Source organism: Thunnus maccoyii, chromosome 17 (assembly GCF_910596095.1).
Source record: "Thunnus maccoyii chromosome 17, fThuMac1.1, whole genome shotgun sequence".
NCBI lineage: Eukaryota > Metazoa > Chordata > Actinopteri > Scombriformes > Scombridae > Thunnus > Thunnus maccoyii.
The window spans coordinates 25560722-25577941 of NC_056549.1; the positions used below are offsets into that span (position 1 = coordinate 25560722).

At 38.0% G+C, this 17220-nt stretch overlaps 1 protein-coding gene across 7 annotated transcripts in view; it reads left to right on the forward strand.

Moving 5' to 3' along the window:
• The window catches only part of opn5 (opsin 5), a 104812-nt gene that overhangs the window by 24291 nt on the left and 63301 nt on the right, over positions 1-17220 (forward strand). For 3 of the 7 annotated variants that reach the window (XR_006092005.1, XR_006092003.1, XR_006092004.1), the window contains one exon: positions 312-2251. The exons of 2 other annotated variants lie outside the window; for them this stretch is intronic. The gene's annotated coding sequence lies outside the window, so the exon portion shown is untranslated. Of the gene's footprint in view, positions 1-311; positions 2252-13067; positions 13274-17220 lie in introns of those variants that run through there. 2 more of the 7 variants (XR_006092006.1, XM_042389926.1) reach the window with 2 other exon arrangements.

Sequence of the window (17220 nt, forward strand, 5' to 3'; positions counted from 1 at the left end):
GACCTCAACAACCGTTTTGGGCTAGCACAAAAGTAATCATAGTAACTTTTCACAATCACTGCCAAACTCACCTGTCTTTCTTGCAGAGCAACCACCTGAATGATTGGGTCAGCTAAAAAAAAACCCCTCAGCCTCTGGCATTGTGTAAGGATTAGAACGATTACATAAGCAAGTGCAGCAGCGATCACCGTGTACATGATTGTAGATGTCGCTAGACTGTCGCTTCGAACATTTCTGCAGCAACAAATGAAACAGACTTGATGCCTGTCCATCAGTGCCTTATATAGCCTTGCATTCTCGCGCCCTTGCAGACTTGACGTGATGACGGTGAACACATGACAGTACATATGACTGAAGTCTGCGAGGGCTCAGTCCGCAGGTCCAGAGGGTGGACATTTGAATTCAGCCCAAGAGTCATCAGCCTTCAGCCACACCTTTTCCACCAGGAAAGGATGCCCCCCAACAACCATGGTAACTCAAGACAAAGAAACAAATGATTAATATAACAGAAAATTGCCTGTGTAACCCAATTTGTACACTCCATATAAAACAATGTAAGGTTAAAAGGGAATAAACAGATTCTAAGTCAAACTAACTGTGGTGTGGTGACTGCAAATGAAATAAACTTGTGTAGGAAAGCAAACTAATGAGGTGGGTTGGGTTATTTTTAATTGGGTTAATATTACCATGTGTGGCTGTGGCCATCACAGTTGTAATGGCTTCCAGATAAAATAACACTTCATCACACTTTCTTGCATTAGATGCAGACTAATTGGCTTGTTTATCCGTTAAGGAGATACAGGACAATAAACATTCTATCATCACGTCATCCCTCATTACTTTTACTTGCTGAAGCTCACCTGAAAAAGGCCTGTAACCTGAAACATTTATTAAGCTCAATCTTAAGAGGCAGTGCACACTCTCTCTCTGACCGTTTGCCAGCTACATTGATATACTGTGCATTTTACATTTGCATTCATCAACTAACCCATTTGAAATGGAATCTTGTGTTGTGTCAATAGATTTTAGATTTTAAATTCAATATGTGTTCCCAGGGACTTGGACAAAGGTTTTTCTGCAACAAGCAATTTCATCCATCTCCAGATTATGTATTGAGACAATCTCATGTATTAACTCAAGCATGAATGGTGACTGCTGCCTTGCTCAGAAAGAGGAAGCTGTATCTCAGTGAGTATGCAGAGTACACTGACTACACAGTGAAACATCTGTAAATGGTGCAAATGGCAGCAGCCTGTCAGGTCTTCAGCCAGCCAAAAATGAGCTTGTCACTCCACTTTTCATGACTCAATAATGCTCGCCAACAGCAGCCACTAGCACAACACTCACCTACCTGAACTCCCTCATTCAGGTTTATGCGCCTTCACATTCACTCCAATCTGCAAACCAATGATGACTAGTCCTACTGTCACTGCAAGGCAGGAAATCTCCATCCAAACTCTTCTCCTGTATGGTCGCTCGGAGATGGAATGAGTTGCCCAACTTGACTCAGTCAGTGGAATTTCTTTCTATCTTCAAAAATCACTTGGAGACCTACCTCTTACAAAGGTACTTACTCACCTAATATGCTTTTTATCTATCTTTAGATCCTTATCTAGCTCTCTCTCTCAAAAAAAACCCCCCACCAAAACCAAACCAAAAGAAGTCCACTTATATGTTACTTCATGCACCTGCAAGCCTTGTGGCACTTGTGTCAGGTGAAACGTAGAACTGAATGCTCAGGCACTTATTCTCAGATCTACTGTGTACCTCATTTAATCTCAACAAGACTTTTACCTGGTTAAATAAAGGATAGAAGTAGGTGTCTGCCAAATGAATAAATGTAAATGTAATGAGTTTATCTTCTCTATTATCACAAAGAGCACACAAGGAAATAAAGCAGTATTAATCGAGATTGCAACTGGTCCTCATATTAAATGAATAATGAGGAACAGGTAGAAACAGCATGAAAACAAGGTGTACTATACCGTGATATTACAGGAAGGTAGTTACTGTGTGGTCACTACTGTCTGTTTCACTTACTTTTTTAATAAGGAACTGCTAAAACAGAAAGCTGGACACTAGTTTAACACAAGTTTTGTTCATTTTCTGATGGATCTGGGAAAATACCTGCACACACATGCTGTTGCGCATACAGTATGTGTTACCATGGTTACTGGATGATCTTCATCACATTACCTAATTGTGGAACGTGATTAGAAGTGGTCATAAATGGGGGAAATTAAAACCCTGCTGTCTTTGGTCAAGGATGGTTTTTGCGTTAAATGTAAATAGCCTCCTTGATCTTTCTCCGCCTGTCCACTGATTCCTGATCAATGACCTTTGACCCCTTCCCAGATGAGACTGTGACCTACTTTGGTCTGGTATGCACAGACAGCTGATGTAATCTTCCTCAAATATTCATTCAGTTGCTTGTCCCGGGTCCTTGGTATTTCACTGAAATGGTCTTCTCTACAGTTGTCACATGCAATGTCTTACACCACTCCAGCCGTCCTATCAGGTGTCTTTATGGTGTACCAGCAGAAATCTTAAGGTGTGACTGATTATACTACTACATTTATGTGTATTTCTGACAATATTTTCTGGTATTCATTTATAAATAAATTGTCAGATTATATTAATGCTTGTTTGTTGATAAAAATCTCCTGCTGCAAGCTGTGGACAACGTGTGATCCTTTCTTGAAGCAACAATTTGACATTTTGGGAAATACACTTATTCACTTCCTTGCCTAGACTTTGATGAGAGGATCAATACTACTGTCATGTCTGTTGGATAAATATGAAGCAAGAGCCAGCAGCCAGTTAGCTTATGCCGGCCTTACACGAAATGATGTTTCAAATTATTTCAATGTCAGAATAAAATCATGAGAGTTTTGCTAGAGTTGTGGCATACTCCCGTCATCTTGATCGTTTGGTGTAAGGAGGTCAAAAAACTCAGTCCGAGCTGTCTCAAGTCAGTCTTTTTCTTGTCTTGACTTTCCAATAAAATCAAACATGTTTAATATTATCATAAGTCTTTAGTCTTGGTTCATGCAAATAGAAAAGTTCAATGATGAACATTGTCAACCAATTGGCGTGCTCTCTCCAGCACCAAACAGGAAGCAGCAAACCGGGTAGTAACTGTAAAGGCCGAAAAAAACTCCTCAAATACTGTCACACAAACACGACAGACAATGAATTAATAATGTTATGAGTCAGCGTTTAATTCGGCATGTATCTGATCCACCAAACAGCACATATTTTAGTGAGAAATCTTAATTTCTAAACAGTTTGCCTCTCATTCCTACAGTCTTCTCCCACTAAAATAGCACAGCTAACAAATAGGGATGGCAGGGAGTTGAGGCGAAAAAATCCAAAATGTAAAGTTTGTACAGAAATACAATTTATCTTTATCTATTATATTGATGCCAAATTGACAAGAAGACTTGTCACATATGATGCCTTTTTATCTTGTGTTTCTAGAGTTATGTGTTTTCACGTAAGGAATTGTTGATAATCATATTTCTTAAAGGGTGTAATATTTTCCCCGGAGAGTGCAGGGAGCTTCATTTTAATTCAAAATGCTAATATGTATGTTTTTTTAACTTTTTGTCACCACTGCAGAATTAACTGCTAAAATATGATACAGTTGTCTGACATTGAATGCCTCTAGTTTTTGGTTTTATTAATGGTTTACAATCTAATAATGTGTGTTCATAGATCACTGACTATGGCTGAACAAGCTAATTATCAGCTCAGTTTCTAATGGCAGTATGCAGTAAATCGTTGCCCTTTGTGTGCATAAACTACTTCCCTAATTGAACATGATGTGTTTGATGGTGTTATTAATGACTCCAGATGAATCTTGAAAGCTCAGCATTCTCGTTGCCCTTTAGTTTCCCTTTTTATAAGTCACATTAACATTTATTCACCCAGAAAAAGCTAATATTTCTCAGAATAATACAACCTGCTCTTTCCGTCAGCTGCTGTGGGTCTGCAGTGTATTCACTGGTTTTTCACGCATGATTTCACTTTCTGCCTTTGTAATATTATCCAGGCTGCTACTGTTTCTTCTGTATTTCATCCAGTTTGCAGGGTTTCCAAACAGAAATACTCCAACATCCAGCGGCTGAAAGTGCTGTGTCCTGATAGTTAGAGGACCTATTGCGCTCATTTCCAGCTCTAAATTTTTATTTTTGGACTCCACTAGTGTGGCTTTGCATGATTCACAGTTCAAACTCTCAAACTCCTTATTTATCTTATATTGACCTTTTATGCAGCCCCTCAGTATACACTTTCTCTCTGCAGTTCATTTGAGCTCCTGTCTCATAAAGGCCCCCCTCCTGATGAGTCCACTCTGTTCTGATTGGCCAGCTTTATGTAATGGAAGAGTAACACACACCAAGGGTCGTAGTGAAGGTCTGATCACTGGAAGTAGGCTTGAGAGTAGGAAAAAAGTGTTGCACACTCTGGCTTCATATGCATTTTTCTTTTATTCAAGTGATGTTTTGTCCCTCGGGCCTTCTTCAGGATCAACAATAACTGTGAATCCTGAAGAGGACCTGAGGGCTGAATGGCCAGCTTTACAAATCAGAGTTGTGTCGTGGGAAATCTTCAGATGGGCCAGAAGTCTTCATGTCTCCCACAACTCAGAAATTAATTTACCACTTTTTATGAAAATGACTCAAAAGAATACACTGGAAGCTGAAAGAGTTCAATGTGAATAGGTTTACTCTGCATAAAGAGCAATACAAAGCAAACCAAGTCTTTGACCCAGGACAAATAACCTAATGAAAAATCATAAAACATTAAATTATATACCTCTCATAACCCATTGCTAAACCCCACCTCGCTTGATCTTAACACTTTGGTAATAATCCAAACATGACTCATCTACAGAAAACAAAGGTGTCTCACACTTCTCTAACAAAGGTGTCAGTTATACTTTGCCTCTTCCACATTTCTCCAAATACACACACATGCTCATCACACACAGAAGATTAGAATATGACATTGCTGATTCTCCCCTTCCGTATTCCCTTGGAAACTATCTCTTATAGATGTAAATGTTTTCTTTGCACAATTATTGGCCTGTTCATGGAGGGACAGTTTTTCAGTTGTGTAAAGCTACTGCTGAAATTAAAAACTTTTAAATGACTAAATAACAGGATAGTTTGACATTTTGGGAGATATGTTTTTGGTTGTTTTTTTTGTTTTTTTTTTGCATTGTTGCCAAGATTTAGATGAGAAGATTGATACCACTCTCAATGTCTGTGCAGTACATATGTAGCTGAAGCCAGCAGCTGGTTAGTTTAGCATAAAGACAGGAAACATGGATTGAATTCATGGATTAATCAAACAAGAAATAACATTCATTGGCTTCTTTTAGAGGTGCTTATAGGTGGATTTTGTTCCATATGTACAGAGCCAGGCTAACTGCTTTCCCCCATTTCCAGTCTTTCTGCTAAGCTAAACTAACCGGCTGCTGGCTGCAGCTTCATATTTACCATACAGACATGAAAGTGGTTTTGATCTTCTGATGTAAGTCTCTGTAAATAAGCAAAAAATAAAGATAAAAATGTTGAGCCAGTATTTTAATGCGTCATAAGCCACTCATTTTTTAGTTACTAGTAATTTTTTGAAACTACACTATTTTCTGCATATAAAAACTCATTCTGTTTAGCTAGTTGGTTTATAATAGCTGTTTGTAATTTGGAAGTCACCTCTTGTTTTTGACCAGTAACAATGTAATAATGGCCTGCCAGGGGGAATTGCCTTTTTGACTTCTAATTAGTAGATAAATAAATCCAGTTACAGAGTTGTTGATAGACTTAGATCTTTTAGATTTAGATTTTTTTCTGTAGTGGAAGCTTATGTAAAGTTAACAAGAGATGAGTCACTAATTTTAAGTAGCACAAATGAAAAATGGGTCAATTCAGAAATTCAATTGGGATTAACATCATTCAGTTGGGAATAGACAAATAAACACTACATCTTTAGGACATATATGTAAATATTCCAGGCTTCTGTTGTGGGAATTTTTTAACAACTTACATCTCTAGAATGTGCTATCTATGACCTGATCGCACCAAATGGCTAAACAAGATGGGCTTAGCATGCAAGAGACCATAGCCATTGCTGAGATCACAGGATATGGGTCCTTTCTGCCTTCCTTGATAAAATAGTTGATCCAGTTTTAGAACAAAGGACAATGTCTCAATTGTTTCTGCATTCAGTGCAAAAAATGAGGAGACAAACACTTGAGGCTTCTTGGCAAGAAAGCTGTCTTTGTCAGGTTGAGTCACCTCCTTCATTTTTTTTCAACACCATCAGTCTCATTATGCTAACTGAAACAGCAACAATATCATCTTTGCTTTGTTTTGAAGCATTATACTATAAAGCCCCTCATAATCCTCACACGAGGACTTCATTGTTGCAGTGCTGTACAAAGGTGTACTTCCTTAGATAGACATTACGTCACCTTGGTGTTAGTTATGGCACAATAGACACTCCATTTTGTGAACTGCTAATCCTGTTCAGGGTCATAGGGGTTGGAGGTGCATGAGGCGAGAGACAGTCTGCCAGTCTATCACATATACAAAGACAACCTCACTGACACTTGCATTCACACCTACAAGCAACCAGGAAAAAACCCTCGCTGACATTGGGAGAACATGCAAACTCCAGACAGAAACACCACAGCTGCACGGTGGATTCAAACTCAGGATATTAGTGCTGTAAAGCCACAGTGCTAACCATTGAGAATCTATGGTCAGTGGCACATCGTTTTGTTTTAGTTCTAGTCTGTTTCATGTCCGGACTGATTTACCACAAATCAACCAAGAGGTGTAAACAGAAAGTCATATGGACTGACAGGTAATTCATCCATTGGACAGTGGCCTTTCATCCTGTATCATCAGTGCCACATGGACCCACTGAGGAAAAACAAAACAGTTTTTCATGGTGCACTTATGCTGTTATTTATCTTCAAGGGTCAACAAAGAAATATGTAGTTATGAGCAGTATTAGTCAAGACTGCAGCTTGAACTTATAAGTCAGAAACAATGACAGTCAACTAGAATCAGGACATAAACGAGGTTTGTTGCTGTAAAATAATTTAGTCGCAACCTTTTCTCACTTTTTACTGAGGAACTGCCAAAATACATGGAGATACTGTAAGCAAAGAACACCTGTTTTAACCCCCTTTCACTTTCAGATGTACTGTACAGTAGCTGAGAAATTTCTTGCACTCAGGTCCTGACATACTTGATAATTTGGTTACCAAATAATCTTGAGCAACTATGAAGGAGGTGAATGTAAGCCCAATATTCACTCCCATTTTAGCTCTGTTTTGGTCTCCACCAACTCCTGGTTTCTGGTACTTTTAGTTGCAAAATACCTTGCAGTTGGGTCGGATCATGTTCCCGACACAAACAAACCGCTACAGAATTCATTTGTGACCAAACTGAGACCTCAAAAGGTCTCTGTATGATTGTTTTGGTCCCCACTAGAGTACAATTGGAGTGTTCAGATCTGCCCTAATGAATTGTACCAAGATTCAACTGGACTAAACAACACAAGTTTGAAAACTCCTTTAGACCAGCAGACTAAATGAACTGTACCAAACGGACAAATCCACCAGATTTTGACTGAACCACGTTACACATCTTAGAGGTGAAAGCACACCGGGGAAGCTGGAGCCAAAGTCCATGTGCAGCCAGCCTCTACCCATATCCCCATTAACATAATAACTGATAATTGGGAGTTCATTGGAACTATATTCTTTGAAAATAATCATCTGTACACAGACTACACTGAAAGCAAACCTGTGAGTGTGGATCTGAATGCATCACTCTGTTGCTGTCTTTTAAGCTGAAGCTGACTCTCACACTCAATGTATACACAGAGGCAGAGTACATAGTGTGAAAGCTGAAAATAATACAGAGCCGTCTCCTATAATTTCTGACTGAGAGTAAATATGTTTCTCCTCACTGCTAGAGGCTGATTTAAATGTATACTGTATGTATTGTATATTTGTCATGTAACACTTACATACTCTCTTTGTTATGTGTTGCTACAAACACTTTGGATTGGAAATACATTTGGGGGAAATGTTGCAAGACAGAATATTTCTTTCTGATGATGGTGCTGCTGAAATAAAGGTGTTAACGTTATATACAGTACTGGGCAAAGGTTTAGGCACTAAAAGCAAAGTGAGGATGCTTTCAAAAATAATGCCATGAATAGTCTTAATTCATCAATTAACTTCATACAATGTTAACTAAACAGAAGAAACCTAAATGAATCAATATTTGGTGTGACCACGCTTTGCCTTTAAACAGTGTTCTGGAGAAGTTGCCACAGTTCTTCTGTGGATTTAGGCATATCTGTTGCTTCTGTGTCTTCATGTAATCCCAGACTGACTCCATTATGTTGAGATCAGGGCTCCATTGTTCTGTTGTTGGACTACTTCTTGTCACTTGTCACTGAAGACAGTTCTTTATGACTCTGCTTGTATATTTTGAGTCGTCATGCTGCAGAACAGATTGGGGACCTATCAGACACCTCCCTGAAGGTATTGCATTATTCATAACAATCCAAACATCTAAAGTGCCTACATTTTTTGCACAGCACTATAGTTTCAATGAAGATTTGAACAAGCTGATGATACTGTCAGATTTTTTTCAGCCTCAGATCTACTAAAGGGTGAGTAGGATAACTAGGTTTTAAGGGGATATATATATACCTTAGACAGATTAACAATGTCTGTCAAAGTTTGTCTTAACACAATGGTCAGGTGCCCATATGAACACTGGAACAGGTTTTGCTTGCTCTAATCATTCCTACATTCATACTGGCTGTTAAAAGATCTCTTCCTTTCAATATTTATCTGAAGCTAATATGAGGTTTCAGCAGAAATGAGCCAAATCAAGTGAATATCTTCCAAAGAAATTGTCTTTTTAGTGCAAAATCCCCTTTTTTTGTTGCTGTCCCTCCACTGCAGCTCAACAGGGAAACATTGCTCAGGAGGGAATTTTGTACTTAAACCTTTGAAAGACATCAGATTGCTGAAATTGCTGATTGCTGAAACTTCATATTAGCTTTCAGATAAACTTCTGAATTCAGTTTTGCACAAAACAAAGAATGTGGATTCCACTATCAGTTACATTGAAAGTGGATTAGGAAGGTATCTTTAAATGGTCAGTATAAACAGGAGGAATGATTACAGTGAGCAAACCCTGTTTCACTGTTCATAAGGACACATTTTTAACACAGACACAGAAAAATGTGAACCTATCCTTTAAGGCTCTAAAGGGGTGCAGTAGAGGTTAAAGTCAATGTATCTGCCCATTTAAATTGGCTAAATTCCAAGTAGACATCCCATTAGAGCAATTAAGATGAAAAAGGACAGGGTCTTTAATAATCACAGTGAAAACTCTTCTTTTTGTCTAAATGAACATTTAGACTAAATGGCATTAGTGCCTCACAGGCTCCACAACATATTTCCTGTTGCAGGAGTGTGGGGGCTCTTCCTGCATCCACACTGCACTGGCTTCCTTATCTGTAAGTGGCTCCTGGAATGTTTTTATTTCCCTGATGAAGTCATCCATCTCACTGCACTGTAATTCCTTAAGATTCAATCAGTGTGTTCTGCGCTGCTGCAGCGAAGCTTCAGCAGAGAGCAAGTGGTCAAGTCAGACACACAGAGACACAGACACAACAGGAAGTACAACAGTGTTCCTGTAAATTAAAGTTTAGCTCACCATTTGGCCCCATAATTTAACCAAGACAGGCTTTTTAAAGTTATTAAACACTGGATGGAGCAACATTTCTATTCCTATTAAGTGGAAATAAAATGTCTGCTTTATCATGAAAATAAAGGGCCATTGCTTACAATTGGATTTCAATTTTCTTGTGTTTAAGATTCTATTTGAACATATTTTCTCAATATATTTCAAAATATATTTCATTAAATATAACATACATTTCCTTCTATTAAGATTTATACATACAAATACATAGAAATCAATTTATTCTTAATTTATTTCAACCTATGTAACTTCTGTATGGGTTGATACTGGTCATACACATTTCAATCAATGTGTATAGTTATGATTACTGAAGAGTGGCAGAAGAAGTAAACAGATCTGTTACTGAAGAAAAAACAGCAAAAATACTCCTTTACAAGTAAAACTTGTGCATTATAACTTAAAGTACAGAAGTATTTTTATTTATTACCAAAATATACTTAAATTACAAAAAGTTAAAGTACTAATTATGCAAAAAAGAAGACCTCTGTAAGTATATCATTATCCATTATAATGTTGGATTGTTATTACTTATTTTACTGTTGTAGCTGGTCAAGGATGAGCTCAATACTGCTGGGTAGTTTAATCTGATCATATCTGACAACATATGTTTTGTATATAAAATCTCAATCAACAAAACAACTAGTAACTGTCATTGTCTAATAACTTAGTGGGGTAAAAAGTGCAGTATTGACCTGTGAAATGTAGTAGAATAGGAGTATAAAGTAGCATATAATGTTACTACTCAGTTAAGTAGAAGTACCTCAAAACTGTAAAGTTCACTACTGATACTGACTTGAACATTTTGAGCAAAGAAAATATTTTACTTAAATTTCCATCTTTACAAAAAATAGTCAATAACCATTATCAAATGAATCGATAATTAATATTTAAAGTCCCCTCCACTCAAAAATATGTTTTTCTTCTTGCTCCTATGAATGTTTGAGCTTCACTGTGCAGAATGATGCATGTGCAGAGTTTGACAGTGGATGGAAGGCTGTTTTCACATTCATCTGCTGAAAGCGCTGCTCATTGAAAATCTGATTTCAAGGGGTGGGCCTACAAGCAGGATTTGTGACATCAGTCAGTTCGGTCAGAAAGACTATCTTTTGCATGAATAGGCCTGTAGTATATTTTTCATTCATCCTGCCATTCACATCTATCACGCATGCTCACTCTTAATAACCCTTGCTGTCATTGTTTGGGGCTGTCAATTGTGCTATCAGCTGTTCACGTCAGCTGTTCATGTCTGTCCAATAGCATGGCGACACCCCTCCATTGTTAGCCTGTCATCTTGTTGCTGTCTTTTTAAATATGCTTCCTCTCTGCCTTTAGTGTGTTCACACTACTGTTATGTGCACCCCTCCACCTCCCCATCACTGCCTAGGCTTTGCGCATTCATCAGATTCATCACTTCATCAGCCTCATTGGCCTTATCACTCTCAGCAAAAGTCATCAGCCACCACCAACACCAGTGTCTGGACTCCATGGAGGGATTTATCATGCTGCTGCTTGGGGCTGATGCCCCTCGATTCCCGATTTCCGCCTTGTGTAAGCTTTCTTGCCATAAATTAAAAAAAACAGCCCAACACATGATACATTTCTGTAATACTGAAGATGTACCTATCTATTTGAGGAGGAAAGAAGGTTATATCATATTCCAAGGAGGCATGGCATACCCTTTTGTGTAAACTGACCCAAAACCTTTTTTTTTCCTAACATTTGCGTGATCGTGACAGGACCTTTGGGTGATTGGGATTAGATCACATGAGATCCAGTCCTCTGCTTTTTTAGGGTCCTCTGTGTCCCCATATTGCTACAAACAAACCACACGTGACTCATCCTTTGGGCTTTTTGCTTTTTTGGTTGTTTGTTTCCCTTTTCCTGTGGTCTTGCTTCCCACATATTCAAAGTGAGCATCACTTGTGAGGTGGGAGCTTGGGGGCTTTGACTGCTTACTTGTGGTGGCACGCTCACAGCTGGGAATACAAGAAAGCCTTTTAGCACTGTCCCAGTCATACAAAATCATGCTGTCTCATTCACCCAAACCATATTTCAGTAGATGAGTCGAAACAAAAACAACCTAACTCCAAAAATAGAAACATGATATTAATACATTTTTACTGATGTCATTGCAGTAGTACATCATATTCATGTTTCCATCAAAGGTTTGTGCAATATATTAGCTACAACAATTTTATGACCTTATCATGAAAACTAGCTTAAGTTTATGTCATTTTCCTCACCTCATGTGTTGTACATGGATGTTTTATAAGAGCTGGATACCGGACTAAAAATGGCGCCCATTCAGTCCTATAGGAATTGCTCGGCTGGCGCATACGCCAAAAAAAGTTTCTAGCTCCCGGGTTTGCTTCCGCATTGTGTGGCCCACTGAATATGCACAGTAGTGTTTCCCCCACTGGCCCCGCCCACGAGTTCCGTTCGGCCCATAGACTTCACATTGTGATGACGTCACAGATTTTTAAATCACTTTTCGTGGCTCGAGGAAAGTTTTACAAATATAAAACCTCCATGGATCAAAAGTTCATAATAGAAAGAGTCATAATTGACGTTGTTTGCAATTTTAGGCATCCTGTTAACAGTTTTACAGACGTCTCTTTTACAGTGGTGGTCTATGGGGAAAATACTTTTTGGGCCAAAGGGGGATTTTTTGCTGCAATACCGCGAGTGTCCACTGGGAAAATTGGCTGCATTAGCTCAGCGACGGTGCCCTATCCAGCTCTTATAATACATCCATGGTGTTGCAGGGTCAACTTCCTTTTTGATGCTTGCTCCGCCCACCTACGTGACATCACAAGGGCATGAAATTTTGATTATGCCGTTTCACAGCTAGGGCTCAGCAGAAAAAGGTTTTATTTTCTCATCAGGTGAGAAAATAAACCCTGTATAGTTATACTTTCCCATTTTTATAAAATGATATAAAAATGTGTATCATTTGGGACCTCTTGCTTCGTAATGGCCCAGAAAATTGGCTTCCAGGAAAAGAAAGCCCCAAAGAAATCTGTGAGTTGTCACTGATGCTGATCAATAAAGCAGTCAGTCCCCTTGACTTACACTGTCACAACGCATTCGTATCTGCAGTGACCTCCATGCTCAGTTCACTCACTCTCAAAGGCTTTCATTTGTGTTAAGAGCCGCTGAGTCCCTAAAGTGGCATGCTTTTATTTTGAAAGCTGCGACCGGAAGTGAGTATTTAGCCAGACTGTGTGTATTGACAGTAGTTTGACAGTATACAGCAAAGTGACTGCTGGTTTAATGCTGCTGCTCAGAGCGTGTCTGCAGCTCAGAGGAGAAGTTCAAGTGGCAACCCGGGAATATTTTACAGACTGTGTCTGTTTCTTCATCAGGACCATCACTGACTGCTCTCCTCCAGTTTATCTCACAGTGGAACAGATTTGTGGGGAATTAAACTCCGCTCGGAATGACTGATGACCGATGATCAGAAGGTGAGCTCCAGCAAACCTTCACTTTAGGATCATTATCCTTCACTTTCTTCTCGTGTGCTGTGTGCTCTCTTAGTCTGTTATGAAATCATCTTCCAAACTGCGCTGAATATGATGATAGTCATCATCATGATAATAATAATAATAAAGCTAAACTATTTATAAAAAGCACTGACAATCTCATTTTTAAAAATCCTATTTTCGCCCCTCTTACTTTTTATTGGTTAACATTTCTGTAAACACTGGCCTCTTACCCGCCAACCATCAAAACACAAATGAGAGAAGCTCCGATGTGATTTTTGTTGTTGTTGTTGTTTTTAAGTTGATATACTCATCTGATTCGCCTTCAATTAGCCGCGATATTAAGCTTTTTATTGAGTTTTTTGCCCTGGGTTTGATCTCTCAGGTACGTACAGGCAGGTTACCTGAGAGGAGGGTGAAGAAAGAAAACACACTCAGAATTTTTTACAGAAAAAAGAAATTTAATCATATTTTACGCACATGTGACAAAATGTAATTCTATTAGTGTTGTTTTGAAGTTGGCTTTACTTCCCCATTTGACACTGTACGTCTACAAATAATAACAATAACTACAAAATCAACTAATTTTCCCCATTAAAAACATTTTTTTTTTCTGACCTTATTATAACTCAGTATGTAGAGTGGTGTTGAACCCTTCCCTTTGCCACAAACTTGCACATTTGATAATGGTGACATCATAAGAAAATATTTCAAGCTTTATTTGTTATGTGTGACGCTTATCAATATATGTTAATTTTGTTAGCCAAAAAGTGATTTACAGACAAAGAAATGCATGTTATCCTGACTGTTCAAAGTCATGTTAACAAGAAACTCTTATAAAATCAAGAAAAGTCATGAATTATCATCTGATAAAACCATGCAAAGTCTGTTTTTCAGGCTGTTGAATAATAGAGTCTAATAAACAACACTACAGCTGAACATCTGTCAAAGCAAATTCAGTAAAAGGCATTTTTGTGGTTTGTGGTTAGACATGTAAACAAAGCCATATCACAGACTCAGTTCTCTATTGATGATACTTTGATATTTTCAGTGATGTTAGTGCATTATATAATACAGTAATCAAGGCCATATTTTTAATTGCAATTTGCAAGGTTAACATGAATGTATGTATATAAATAAAGAGTTTGAAGAATTCTAGAATGTCATTGCTTCACCCTCACGTCTGAAACAAACCTACACCCTTAGAGTCAGAAAATCCTCTTCAGTCCTAAAAATGATGGAGTCATATCCTTTTTTCTTTTTTTAAAGAGGCCAGACTTTTGCCAAGTTTCAAGTGTAAAGTTTGGTTCTTAGATACATAAAATATAAGTGGTTCAAAGTACACAGATGGGCTTGAAAGTGCTTGATTCAAAGAAATATTCAGTAGCACCCAAACTGATCATTGTAACCTCTGGAGCTCCTCCTGACACAGCCTCAGCACTTTAACCTCCTCAAGATGATTTCCTGACGAGATTGAAAGTGACGCTGTGTGTCTAATTCAGACCTTTGCAATGTCTTATTCAAAAGGAGTCTGTGAACTAAACACTGAAAGTCATTGAAAAGTTAATGTTGCTCATATGCAAATAAGTGATAGAACTCAAATCTCATCTAAACCATTGATATATGTGTATTTAACAGTCTCTTATGTTGTTGAAGTTAATGGGCAAAGCAAGGCATTTACAGGTTAGAGTCACTAAAATGTCTGCATTTATGTCAGGTAAAAAAATGGTTTCGTTATCAGCAAATCCTGAGAGAATATAACACTTCAGCAGGATATTACTGCTTCATTTACTGTGAGTCTGAATGATAACTTAACACGCCTCTCATAACAAATCCACTGGAGGTGGAGTGTGCTTCTACATTAATGAGAGCTACTCTAACACTGACGTGGTCCAAGAGAAAATATGTACCCCCGATCATGAGCTGCTATCCATCTCACTTCGCCCCTTCTACCTGCTGAGGGAGTTCCCCCAGCTCTTCTTCACCCTCGTCTCTTCAGCCACTCAGCTGATGGCAGAGGTGACCGACAGACTGGACGCTCTTTCTGCTGATGCTCTGAAATTAATTTTAGGAGATTTTAATCACTGCCAGGTAGATAAATCATTTAAGACATATGAACAGCATGTTACCTGTGCAGCAACTCAGAATAACTCCTCCATTGACTTGTGCTATGACTCAGTGTCTGGCACTTTCAGATCCCTGACCATGCCTCCAGCATTGTCAGGTTACAAGCTTGCTTTATTGTACAGATTGGCATGTCTTAATAGATCATGCTCTGACGTAAATGAACTGGCACAATCTGTTTCTTCCTATAGATCCTTCTGTGTGAACACCAACATTACAGTCTTCCCTAATAACACATGGAACCAAAAAGAAATTCATTTTTTACACATGGAATAGCCAGGAAAAGAAAGCAATTACTAAAGAAGTAATGGGATAAGAAAAGTTAAGAGTGTATAAGGATAAGGATGTTCACTACAGTAGCGGTGATCTGTGGGCAGCTTGGAGGGGAATCAAATCTATGTCCTCAATCAGTCAGGGAAACAGTGACAGTGACTGAAAAATGGAGAAAATAAATGATGCTGATCTCCCAAATATTTTTAATGAGTTTTATTCTCGTTTTGAAAAACATGATTTTTTTCAAAATATCTCTGTCCTTAGAGAGTCTCTCTTCTGACTGTGATGTTGTCATCAGTCAGTAATGTGTTAGAGATACATATCATTGTGTAAAAATATAACTTTAAAGACTCACTAGAGCTTAAGGATCCCCCCAGATATGTTGTATTTAAGATGTATATAAAATACTAATAATAAGTGTCCAATATGTTTTTTCCACAAAAAAAAGTTCAGTTATCTCGTTAAAATCCCTAAAATGACATCTACTCCTTCTCCCTCTTTAAAAATTCCAGATTATATTAATATATTAGCATAGTAATATAGTATATTAAGTATTTTTCATTTCAAAGGTTGAACTCACAGTGTATGTGCACTGGAGGTTTTGAGTTTCCACATAAGTTTAATACTTAAATCACGATTGGCTTCCAAACTTGTCGTGATGTCACAAATCATGCTCGTGGGCCCGCCCCTTTAGCTCAGATTTACGGTGAGCGCGGAAAAAAATTTCCTTCTCCAGCAAAACAGCTTTATAGTGTCAAATTCTGCACATACATCATTCTGCACAGTGAAGCTCAGACATTCAACTGTAGGAAGAAGAAGAAAAACACATTTTTGAGTGAAGGTGAACTTTGAGGTTTTAGGCTGAATAATGAGATTATTTTGAAGTCAGATACCACTTGGACAGAGACAAAGGGATGACAGAGAATCTGTAGGTGGATCCAATTTATCTTAGTCCAGGACACTAATCACAGACTTTCTCTTCATAAGATCACTTCTCTGTCCTACTGTGATTGTATAAGGAATGTTAATTTTCATTTTCTTTTTTTCCTCATGTGTGAGCTTCCAGCTGAGTTGTTGAAAGTCTCATGCATGATCTCACTTGCAAAAATTAGCCATTTAGGATCACCTTTCTGTTTATCATTATCATATCAGTTTTGTAATCACTTTGTTCGTCTATGTTTTATTTATTTGCCACTGACAATCTTCCTCTATAATTCAATTCGAATTTCATTCTTTATTTTTAATATTTGGATTTCATTCTTTATTTTTAATATTCGAATTATATTCAAACTTTTAATGCTCAAATCAAATGCTCAATTTTTTTACATATACACTGTAAAAACAGGCTTATGCATTATATGTTCTGTCCACTAGAGGGCATTCCAACATTACCAATAAACAGGTGATAACTTTCTTGCTAATTAATAATTAAGCTCAGGCACAAAATGAATAACGTTAACTAAAATATAACTATTAAATAGGCTTTCATCGCACTGGATCATAGTAATTAAACTACGCACGTCACTGAAATA